Source organism: Thunnus albacares, chromosome 24 (genome assembly GCF_914725855.1).
Source record: "Thunnus albacares chromosome 24, fThuAlb1.1, whole genome shotgun sequence".
In the NCBI taxonomy this organism is placed as follows: domain Eukaryota; kingdom Metazoa; phylum Chordata; class Actinopteri; order Scombriformes; family Scombridae; genus Thunnus; species Thunnus albacares.
The window spans coordinates 7011416-7022451 of NC_058129.1; the positions used below are offsets into that span (position 1 = coordinate 7011416).

The 11036-nt window shown below is 41.1% G+C and overlaps 1 long non-coding RNA gene across 1 annotated transcript; it reads right to left on the bottom strand.

The window, feature by feature from the left end:
* Positions 1 to 961: 961 nt before the first annotated feature.
* Positions 962 to 1623, bottom strand: LOC122976696. Its single transcript, XR_006401019.1, has 2 exons — positions 1257 to 1623; positions 962 to 1172 (listed from the first exon to the last, which is right to left on the bottom strand). It is a non-coding gene; the product is annotated as an uncharacterized LOC122976696 (long non-coding RNA).
* Positions 1624 to 11036: the final 9413 nt, after the last annotated feature.

An 11036-nucleotide genomic window follows, 5' to 3' on the forward strand; every position in this document is an offset into this window, starting at 1 on the left:
CTTTTTTGATTTTTGTTCATAATGTTGTAGTTTTCATTCTGTTTTAACTGTTTTGGGGTTTTCATTCTGTTATACACATGGGTATTGATTGTTTTGAGGTTTTTGTTTGGCCTTGTAATTTTTTGTAGTAGGTCTTTTTGAGTTTTTTGGGGGGATTTTTTTGTTTGGTGAGAAATGTTATATTTTCATATTTTTTTGATAACAAAAGATTAAAAAAACAGCCATTTTATCTTGAGTCAATCCAGCATACAAATATGTGCTGCCATAAATACTCACTAGAACACCAAATATGTATAAATCCACAGCTTAAAATAGGAGAAAAAAAAAAGACATAGTTCCTCTTACTACGTCCATGGTACAAACCAAAATGGTGGAAGTGAAACAAAAAGTGGAGTGGATTTATCGTACAATCTGAAATGCCTCAAATTGATACTGTACAGTCTGACAGATTGCTGCCAAGATTTTATTAGAACACTGTGTGATATGCGATAAACTTACACAATTGTTATTGTTACAGAGTTAAGAAAAGTGCCTTAACATATTGTTGGTTTTGGTCTTTTCATGGGATTTCTTGACAGTAAGAAAAATATTGAACACCACCTGACTCACCCTTTAAATTGCAAGTTCAGGTTTATTTCTATCTACTAAAAATGTGATAACAGTCATTCATACCTTCTCTCTTTTGTAATGTCTCGTCTAATGTTCTCCTACTGGCATTGGAAAAAAAAATCTTTCCTGTTTGCAGCTTGTTCACAATTCTATTGCTTAGATTTTAACTGGAACAAAGAAACATCATCATATTTCACAGATCCTCGTGTCCCCACGCTTTTGTAATTGACTTTAGAATTGCTTTTCAAATCGTATCAGTTACTTGGGTCTTGTGTCATGCTATATTATTGAGCAGTTAACTCCCTTATGTTGCGGTTTGCACTGTGGACCCAAATGCAGACACAGACTAGAGTGATGTTAATTGAAGTAAGGCTTTATTGTCAGGGAAGTGGGGGGAAGTTGAGGTGGATGGAGTGGGGATGAAGCAGGCTGAGGCTGAGTACTGGAGGGCTGAGAGGAGTGAGGGAGAATGGCAAGGGCAGGCAGGAGGGAGTAGGTGGTAGTGGGCTGGAGAGCTGGCAAGCTGGCAGGCAGGCAGGCAGGCGAGTAATGGTCCAGGAGCACTGGATAGAGAAAAAGCAGTTAGTAACAAGTCCAAACTTCGAGAAATCACTAAATATAAGTGAGAGGCCTGAGGTGTAAGCTACCACTTGGGCAGAAACAACGATCTGGTGATGAGTGAATGAAGAGCCGGGGTAGATATACTGCAAGCTGATGAAATGATGAGAGGCAGGTGAGCAGACTGGGAGAGGTGATGAGCTGATTGCAACCAAGAGTGTGGTGCTGGGAGCCAGGAGAGCCACGCCCAGGCCAACACACACACACACACACACACACACACACACACACACACACACACATAAACAGAGAAAGACAGACAAGGGAGCACTGGAAACACAGGGAAGGGGGAAAAAACAGGGAAACACTAGGGAATCTTCAGGTACCATAACACCTTATTTGTTTTTTTTTTATAAGTGCTACATAAACACTTTTGTTATACTTAGAGAGGATCAAAATCAGAGTGGCATCACAGGCATATTGTAACATCCTCTTGCTCTCATTTGGTGAATCTCCATCCTTTGGAATACCCTGCTGTTTTATTGAGATGCAAACCCAGTGTGCAAGCAGTTACAGTACACAGGCCCCCAAGACAGAAGGCTATATTTTTAGACAAGCTCTCAGAGCTGCTATCCATCATTCACTCAAATTACGACAGAGTGATTATTATAGGGGACTTCAAACTCCAGTTTTGACAGTCCTGCTGACTCGAAAGCAATGGATACATTTATATATGCTCTATGGATTTTACACACATCAAAAAAGGATTAACATATATATGGACACAGTCTGGACCGTCATCAGTCATGAAGTCTCAACGGAGCTAACCTCAATTATTGACAGTGCTTCAGATCATTTGTTTTACAGCAACAAAAAGCAGCAGCGTAATCATTAATAGTGAATACACTGTAGAGTACATAACCTTTGTCCAGATCCAGCAAAGCTACAAATTGATAAACCCATAAACTATTCATTTTGATCTTGTCCCCACGCCTCCTTTTATTTATTGTGTTTGTAAATGGGTCTGATGCTTTCAATGACAAGTTTACTATTGTTTCCATTATGTATTGGGCAGGATTATAAGGGTTTGTAAGGGTGTGTATGGTCTCGGTTTTGATGGTTTCCATGACACAACGGTAATGGTTTCAATTAGGAGGCTCAGTAGGTTTCCTGATGATATTTCCATTACCGTTTCCAATAAAGCCATTAAAAGTATAGATAATTTTGTAACAGCTTTTTTTCCCCCTCATCAGCAGGAACCATCACAATACTCAGAGACACACAACAGTCAAATATTTTTCTCCTGTCTAAAGATTCAGCACAGATGTATGCGGTCTATCTGAGAAATGTTCCTCTTATGACCAATAGTGCCTCCAAGGCAACCAAGGAGTGAGCTCACTGTTGCGTAAACCAACAAATGGAGGGGTGTAAAAAATGGGTTTTCTTATGACGGAGATAAAAATGGAGAACGGCTGCCGTGCAGACCCCCTTGCATACCTCGCCATCATCCATCAGCCTTGAGATGAAGACTTTCAGGAGATGCATCGCTGTCTGCCAGCTGTTGTCAACAACCCTCCCTGTCTCTTTCTCTGTCTTTTTGAAATGTATTTCTCTCCACTGGTTTATTGAACAGAAGCCCTGTAAATTAAAGCAAAATATGCTGGATTTTCATTGCCTTTCAAAACATCTGAGTGGCCAAAATGATAATGTATAACAGGTTTCTGATTTGACACTGATATGGTTAAGGGTTGTTTAGATTTAGCAGTGAAAACTAAGGTTAGGAAAACATCTTACTTGGGCTTAAAATGGTTAGAATGGCTGTGGTTATGGTTAAAACAAAAAACACTTGTTTTACAGTTAGGGAAAGATTGTAGGCCTTGTTTAAAGGGAATCAATTATTACTGTCAGCAGGAAAAAGAACAGTGTCTCTCTTGTAGTGCTAGTAACAATGTCATATTACTAAGAGTTTAAATTCACAAGGCTGCTAGAGGTCCTTGTAAGGTAAACATAGGGCAAATTAGACGTTTGAAAAAAAATGACTAATGTTGTTGCTGTTGTGAGAATATATATTTAAATATACAGTATATATATGTATAAAAAGGTCTTAAATTGATTTTCAAATCAAGGTTGAACAAGTCGTCAGAGAGGACACTCTCCCAGGTTTGATGGATGTGCTAATGCACTCCTTCAAAAACATGCACTAATGTTACATTTAGTCACATGTAAACATCTTTGAATATATCTTTAATCTGGCAACCTTCTGTTGTCTCCACTGCTATCTCTCTTTGGAATGTAAAAGGGAAATTTAAGACTGTGTTTTGCTGCAAGAACTTTCCGAGACTAAATTGACTTTTAACCTTTCAAATAAGAAATGTCAGAAGATCGATTACTTTGTTTTGAATTTCACCCTGACAGAACCTCAACAAGGAAGATGACGGTGAGTTTTTTTTTAGACCTTTGCAGAAAACATCAGGATTTGCAGAGTTCACCTTTCACCTCAACAATAAAAGATGTCAGCATTGATGCTTCACAGACTATCACAGTGGAGGTCTCCTCCTCTAGACAGACGCTGCTGTGTCAAGAGACACAGATTTACAACACCCTTGGAATGCTCACACTTTCTTAATTGATTCACTCAAATTTAAGGTAACATCAAGAGGAACTCTTCTTCGAAAAGGACTTTACACTTTTTCAGATTTGACAGGATTAAGGCAATCCTGTCATCAGTTCCCACATATACAAACACAGTTTAAACACAACACACAACTTAAAGTTAACAAGTTAAAAATTAAGTTTGTTTAGATAATTGAAATATAGTTTCACTAAAACTGAACTGATTTAACTTAGCTTTAAATAATTACCAAAATTGAATTTGGGTAATCAAGAAATGACCATGTTTTGTAAAACAAAGATGGCAGTGAATTTCGTAATTTGACCCCAAAAGCACTCTCAGGACAATAAAAACAGGCCATTGCCTGGTTTCACTAAGCTTTTCTCTAATCTGTACATCTGACAGACATCTGCAGTGTTTCTTTGTTCCAAGTGTTTCATTTCACCAGTTGGCGCACAAGACTTTAATGAGAAGCAAACTTCAATTTTAACCTTCTTTTGTTTTGTAACTTTGAGTAATTTTGTCCAGCCAACAAAGCTATTTGTAGTTATTTTAGTGAAGAAAGTTTAGTTTGTAGTCAGCAGATTCAGAGTGTAATGACCCATTCAAACGACAGATCAAAATATTTCGAGGACATCATCGCAACAATGCATGCTGTTCCCAGAAAACCCGTGTCAACTTCTTCTTCATCTACAAAGCTGCTGTGGTGACTCGTCGACGTGCCAGGTCACCTGAAGAAACTGCTGTCTCACCCCTAATTCACAGCTCCTTCAACACTCACAAGCGGATAACACCCACTGGGAGGCCACAGAGCACAGTGCTACCTAATCACCGCTGATCCATCAGCTGCAACATGCTGACTCACCGTTTCAAGTTATCTGGAGATGACTCTACAAACCAAGTAGGATGAAATAACCTCCACTGATAATTCATCTGCTCTGATGATCACGAGCTGCTGTCGTTTTTTCTATGAATCTTACTTTAAACCTTAGGAAAGTTTGATTAGTTTTATATTAGGGTTCAACTAATCTTCTAGTAGGAAAATCACCACACCTTCCCAGTCCATTCAACTTGCCATAATAAGTTTTATTGCATTCATCCTAAATGATTATTCATGTATCTGTTCATGTTATTTTATCATTTATGAATTTGTTGCATTTATCAGTATGTCTTTGTCTGTGCCTTCAATTTACAACAGAGAACTAGAGGTCAGAGCCCACTACTTGGGCTTATGAGATATGATCTGATTTGAGTATTTTCCTCTGATAAAGGGGGTGGTACCCTGATTGAACGAGTGCAAATTTCCTAATAAAACTATAATTCCTACAGTGCAACCCGCTCCCCCTGCTCTACAGATTAATGGACTATTCCATCACTGGGCAAACTGCTGCATCATGGAGGATTGATAACTTTGTTTTTAAATTTCCCTCAGGATAAACCTGACCTTTTTACCCTCCATGGTAAAGGTGTTTTTGATACTTCACAGACTAAAACACCCTCTCTCCCTAACCTATGGAGAGGCCCACGCTGTGTCATGAGAGGATTTATGACCCCGTCTGGGACGCTCACACATTCTGTCATTGATTCATCAAAAATTAAGGGAACTTCAAGGTAAATTCAAACATAAAAGGACAAAAGAAAACTTTCCCTGGAAAAGAGCCTTCTGAGATGTGATTATAAATCTCAGTCGGGGATGAGATTAAAACATTCATGCTATTGTCTTTCCTCTACTTCTCTTCCTCCCTCTTTCTCTCTGTTTTGACACAAACGCACACAAACACATCCACCCCCCTCTGTCTCTCTTTCTCATCCTGGTGTGATCCCAAGATAAAGACATTGGCCAGACTTCAGGCCCATAAAAGTGGCTGCGTTCCTGAGTGATATCGCACTGTTATTCCAAACTTGGCTTAAAGAGAGGGACTAACTGTGAATTAAGGTATAAACAGAACACTGTATAGTAATACAGGGGTTAAAGTTCTCAGGCACCACACCTTCACACCATAGCTGATTTTAGGCATGGAGTAGTTAATACTTAATTGAATACATTATACACATTTCCTCCCGGACAATTTTTCAGGCTCACAAATTTTTTCTTGCTTTAATCCCTGGTAATATCTATCAAGGTGGCTGATGTCAGATATGCTATAATCATTTTAGCAGGCTGGAAATGTATTTGGTCTGACCAGCAACACTGCAGTCACCTCTGGTCAGAGTGACCTGGCACAGTACACTGGTCACTCTGACGCCTCAAAACCTCTTCTTGAGATAGCATTTGATGATGCAAATAGTGACACACTGTTTAATATGTTATTGTTATGTGTTGCCAAATCATCTATATAAGAGACATTATTTATGCCAACCTGTTGACCAAAACACAATACATATCTGAAAGTCAATTTTCTCTTGCTGTGACCTAGTTTGTATTTCTGTATTGTGGGACACTGCAGGGTTCAGAGTTCTGATAGGACACAGAGCATTGTCGTGCTGGAAGTGCGTCTCTACCTGCAAAGAAAATAGAAGAAGTCACTTTTTTATCTCATACACTGCAGTGCTTAGCAGAGCCCTATCCACAGAAGTTTAGTTAATCTCTGGGTCACAATATTCTGATAATTATTTTAAATATTGTAGGAATTTAATTCTTAGGTAGATTAGAGTCTACAACCAAGTTTAATGGTGAAAACTGAAAACTACAATAGTATGTAAGGGAGCCACCTTACAGTGTACGTGATCTCTTTTGTGCCTTTTTATGTCTTATATAAAGCACTTTGAATTGCCTTGTTGTTGAAAGGTGCTGTACAAATAAACATGCCTTGCTTCATCTTGTGATGCAGCAGTGGAATAGTTTTCTCAGTTAGAGGATGTGAGTCAAAAAATGTCTAAATGCTTAAATGAAAATGTTTCAACCATTTCCCATCACACATGTTTTTTATGCTGAAATAAAAGGCCTTCAGATTAAGTGTTGCTTCACAGTCCCCTCAATGGTTCATGTATTGGATTCAGTGTGAGTAGTGAAAGCACAATGAACGCCAGAAATGGCTGAGCATAAAATCATATGTTACAAGGTCTTAAGTTCTTAACTTTTCACCATTTTTGTGTTAGCTAATACCCTAACTTGTGGACAGGAATTCTAAGGACTTCTTGTCACCAGAAGTTTTTTTAGCAGTGATCCATCAATCTGACTGACTACATATTGTTACTGTAGCTTTTCTGATGTCTTCTGTGTCAACAACAACAACAACAACATTAATAGCTGTTGTTAAAGATACTGGAGTCTCACACTACTGTAGATCAGGGAATCTGTTCAGCTGGACGTCTTACCAGTCGGATGACAGACAAGCACTTGTCGGCTCCTTGTAACTCACTCTGAATACAACATAGAAAACGATTTAGTGATCAGTTCTCTGAGGGTTTCAGGTCCTAAATATGTACAGCTATAGGCAAATCTAAAATATCCCACCACAGTAGGTACAGTAGTTAGGTAAAGTGCCGTAACCTGTTGGTATGGGCCTCAGAACACCTCCTGTCTGTGAGAGCCCTTCACATTCCAGGTCCAGAAAACAGGACCATCAACCTCATGTCAAGAAGTGGCCCTCTGGCAGACAAGTAGGTGCTGCAAGGTGGTGCAGCAGATTTGGAACCGGTTCAGGAGAGTGGAAGTGGACCTGTTCGCCAGTTGAAACAATACCCACTGCCCACTATGGTTCTCCCTAAAGCCACAAGATGGTCCACCCCAGGGGGTGGACGCATTGCACATGCACCATGGCTAAGGAGGCTGCTTTAAGTCTTTCATCCTCTTCGTTTCATTCCTCTTTTGCTGGAGAGAGTGAGACAAGAGCAACTGTCAGTCATCCCGATAGCCCCAGACTATCGTTCGGCCCCGTGGTATGCACAGATGACCCAGATCTTGATGGCCAAGCCCTGGTACATTCTCCAAGTTTGGGGGCTCTCTCCCAGGAGGCAGGCTCGATAGGCACACTGCCCACGTTTGGCCAACCTCTTGCTGCTTGAAAGCCCACATCAGCCTGTCCTGAGAGGGATGTGCTAATGCGGGCTGATGTGGGCTAGACTGCACATGTCATGCAGACCATCCAGGCAGCAAAAGCAGGATCCACCATTGCTTGCTACAAAGCAAGGTTGGGATTCCACTGCTGGTGCAGAGAAAGGAAATGGGACCCCTTTTCATGTGCCTTTTCATGCCTTTCTACAATATCTGGTGGAAAACAGGCTGTCTCATGACACTACTGAAGTGTATGCAGCAGTGATTTCCTCCTGTCATAAGGGCTTTGATGACAGACCTGTCTTTGCCCACCCACTTGTGAAACATTTCCTGCAGGGGGTTAGGAGACAATGCCTGGTGATGCCTGTCTCCGCCCCCCAGTAGGAACTTCCATTGGTGCTTGAGGCCCTAGTGAATGATTCCTATGAGCCTCAGGAGTTCAAGATAACTTTGCTGCTTGCACTGACCTTAGCTAAGAGATGAGTGAAATGTGTGCCCTGTTGGTTCACCCCAGCTGCCTGCTGCTTCGTGGTGACCACTACGCATTTGCGTCCTTGAGTAGTCTAGATAGTAACCTCATCCACCCTGTGTATGTGTCTCCTCTTGATACCATTCCTCTTCTAATTGGCACCCAATGCCCCACCAGACCAACCACAAACAACTGAGGTTGGTGAAACATCAGACACAACTACTAACACCCCATTAACATCCTTATGGCCCCAAAAGGAACTCCTGGCCCAATTGACTGCTTGCCCTATGGCACACAAGTATTGCCCGCAGATAACAGCATCAAACTCGAGGATGCCAACATTGATGATGTGGTAGTGGCCCTCTGGGCTGACAAATTTGCCATCAGCTAAGAGCTGTTTTAGTCACTGTCACAAGCCAATCCAAATCTTCTGTTTGTGAATAAAACTTTCCGCTTTCTTTTAGATCCCACGCCTTGGGCGACGTTGACCATCAATGGAATCTGTGCCTTAAAGGTGCATTTGAATCAGAGGGAGCTAAACAATTCCTGAAGCTTGCCAGGTGGCCACCAAATGTCATGTGGTGGTACCTGCCAACACCAAAGATGTGTCCATATGCTTCAACATACAACCTAGTCAACACCTTAATCATTCACGGGCATTCTCTCCACCTCCTTCCTTTTCTTTGAACCAGTACTTTTCCATAGAGGCTACCCCTCTACTGGAACTGTGTTCTAGGTCAACCTGCCTGCTGGTGCAGAATAGCACCACAGATGACATACTGATTCCAAAGTCCACTCCTTTGGGTTGAATGATCAGCACTGAGTACATAAACTTTGAGTTATGGATTCCAGTAATAGGGCTCATGCTCCCTGCATTGGTTCCCGACCTGTCTAATGGAGAGATAGTATACACTAAACCATCAAGAGCCTTTGCTATCTTTCCATCACTGACACAGAAAAATACACATTTGGACAGTACAGACTTACTAGCTGAGTGACTCCTAATGGCTCGGCCCCTTGGGAGCAGCTTCCTGCCCCCTGCTGTTGGGCCCCGCGATCTTGTCAACTGCGTCACACTATAAGGTCTAAATAGAACCCCCCCTTCCTTCCTTACCTTTTGTTCCCAGCTGTAATTGCATCCCGTCTGATCACAATACACTACCTACCTTACATTACCTTCCTGTACCCTTTGATCAATACCTGTTGACATACTGTCTGATAACTGCTGTTGTTCCTGTATAAAAGTGCTTCTCTCTCATTGCTCTGGGTCGGTTTACTGCCTCAGACCCTCTCTGTGTCAGTAAGCTCACCATATTCCAGAATACTAATAAACCACCACTACAGCAAACCTTGAGTGATTTTCTTTGACGGTGTTCAACTATTCTTCAGGTGGTTTAACATTATCACATTTTTCACCATTGTGCATTCATCATTTCTTACTTGTGTAGGATATTTCTGAGCAGACTAGCTTAATGTGTGATGTTTTCCATAAAACCCTCACTTCAAACCAATGACTCTTTCCTTTCCCACAGCTGTAAATTAGTTGTGAGGACCAGTTGGCTGCCCTGACCAGATACCAAAGAAAGACTGGTATTTACATTTAAGACAGATCAAAGCCCTCCAGGAGGAGGCAGAAGACAGGCCCTGGAGGGCTATGGTTGAGATTACACAGGCCTCTTTAAAGATAAGGGAGCTGCAGCCCTGCTGTTCCTCGTATTTAACCTCTAGGACTTTCCTTCAGCCTACATGGAATTCCATATAGAAAAGTGGAATATTCCTTAAAATGGGATTAAAAGAAAAAAAGAAGTCCGACATCACTGTTAGACCAACAGAACCAAGGATGGAAAAGCCATACTAAAATGAGTGTCTAAACACATAGCTGCACAACCACTCACCCCTCACCCTGGGATGCTCCCCCAGACAGTCAAACCCCCCTCCTTCTAATTACCTCTCCACTCTCCTTTGTTCCAAACGAAGAAACCTGTGTACCTTTAAAATGCTACAGTGCTATTACTTTATTACTTTTCTAATTGTTTGAATGTGATTTTTTTTTTATCCCTAACTATATAACAAATTTGCCATTGTTTAAATTCTGCAAGTTGTATGTGTGTTGAAATCAGGTATTTCATATCTGAATAACCATTAGAGATAAACTTGTAATGTTTGGTTGTGTTGTAATCCCCTGTGCATCAGAACAACAGATTTTTATTCATGGTAGTTATTTAGTAACAAGGTGTGATTGTTTGAGAAATTGTTTTAAAATGAAGACAAATGGCATCAGACCTTCAGTGGACGGCATACCCGATGTGGTGGTGGTGGTGGTGGGGGGTTCCAACATTTACACCGCCCCTGGAGGATGAACACGTCCGTGGATTGGTCGGATGCTACTCTGAATTCCCTTTCTGAACTGCCCCTATAAAAAGACCGTCATTGGAATGCAATGGCAATGGTGATTTTTCTTGTTACTGATGTGAGGTTCCCATTCTGACCGTATTGCAAACCAACTTCAAGTGCAACACCATTTTCCCCACGCCTGACTCCACCACACCAACTCAGCAGCTCACGGACACACAAGTAGTACACTTCTTCTCTGTTAACCTTGTGAATTCAGAAATCACAATTGTATTCTTTATCAGAACTTGATTCTAAATTCACCATCGCATCTACCAGCTGCTTCCAGATATGGTCACTAGCTCTCATGTGGTTTATTCATCTGTTGCATACTGTCTCTGCCAAACCCCAGTTCTGCATTAATTTATTCGTCATTGTAGCATCATTGTACAGTATGTGTA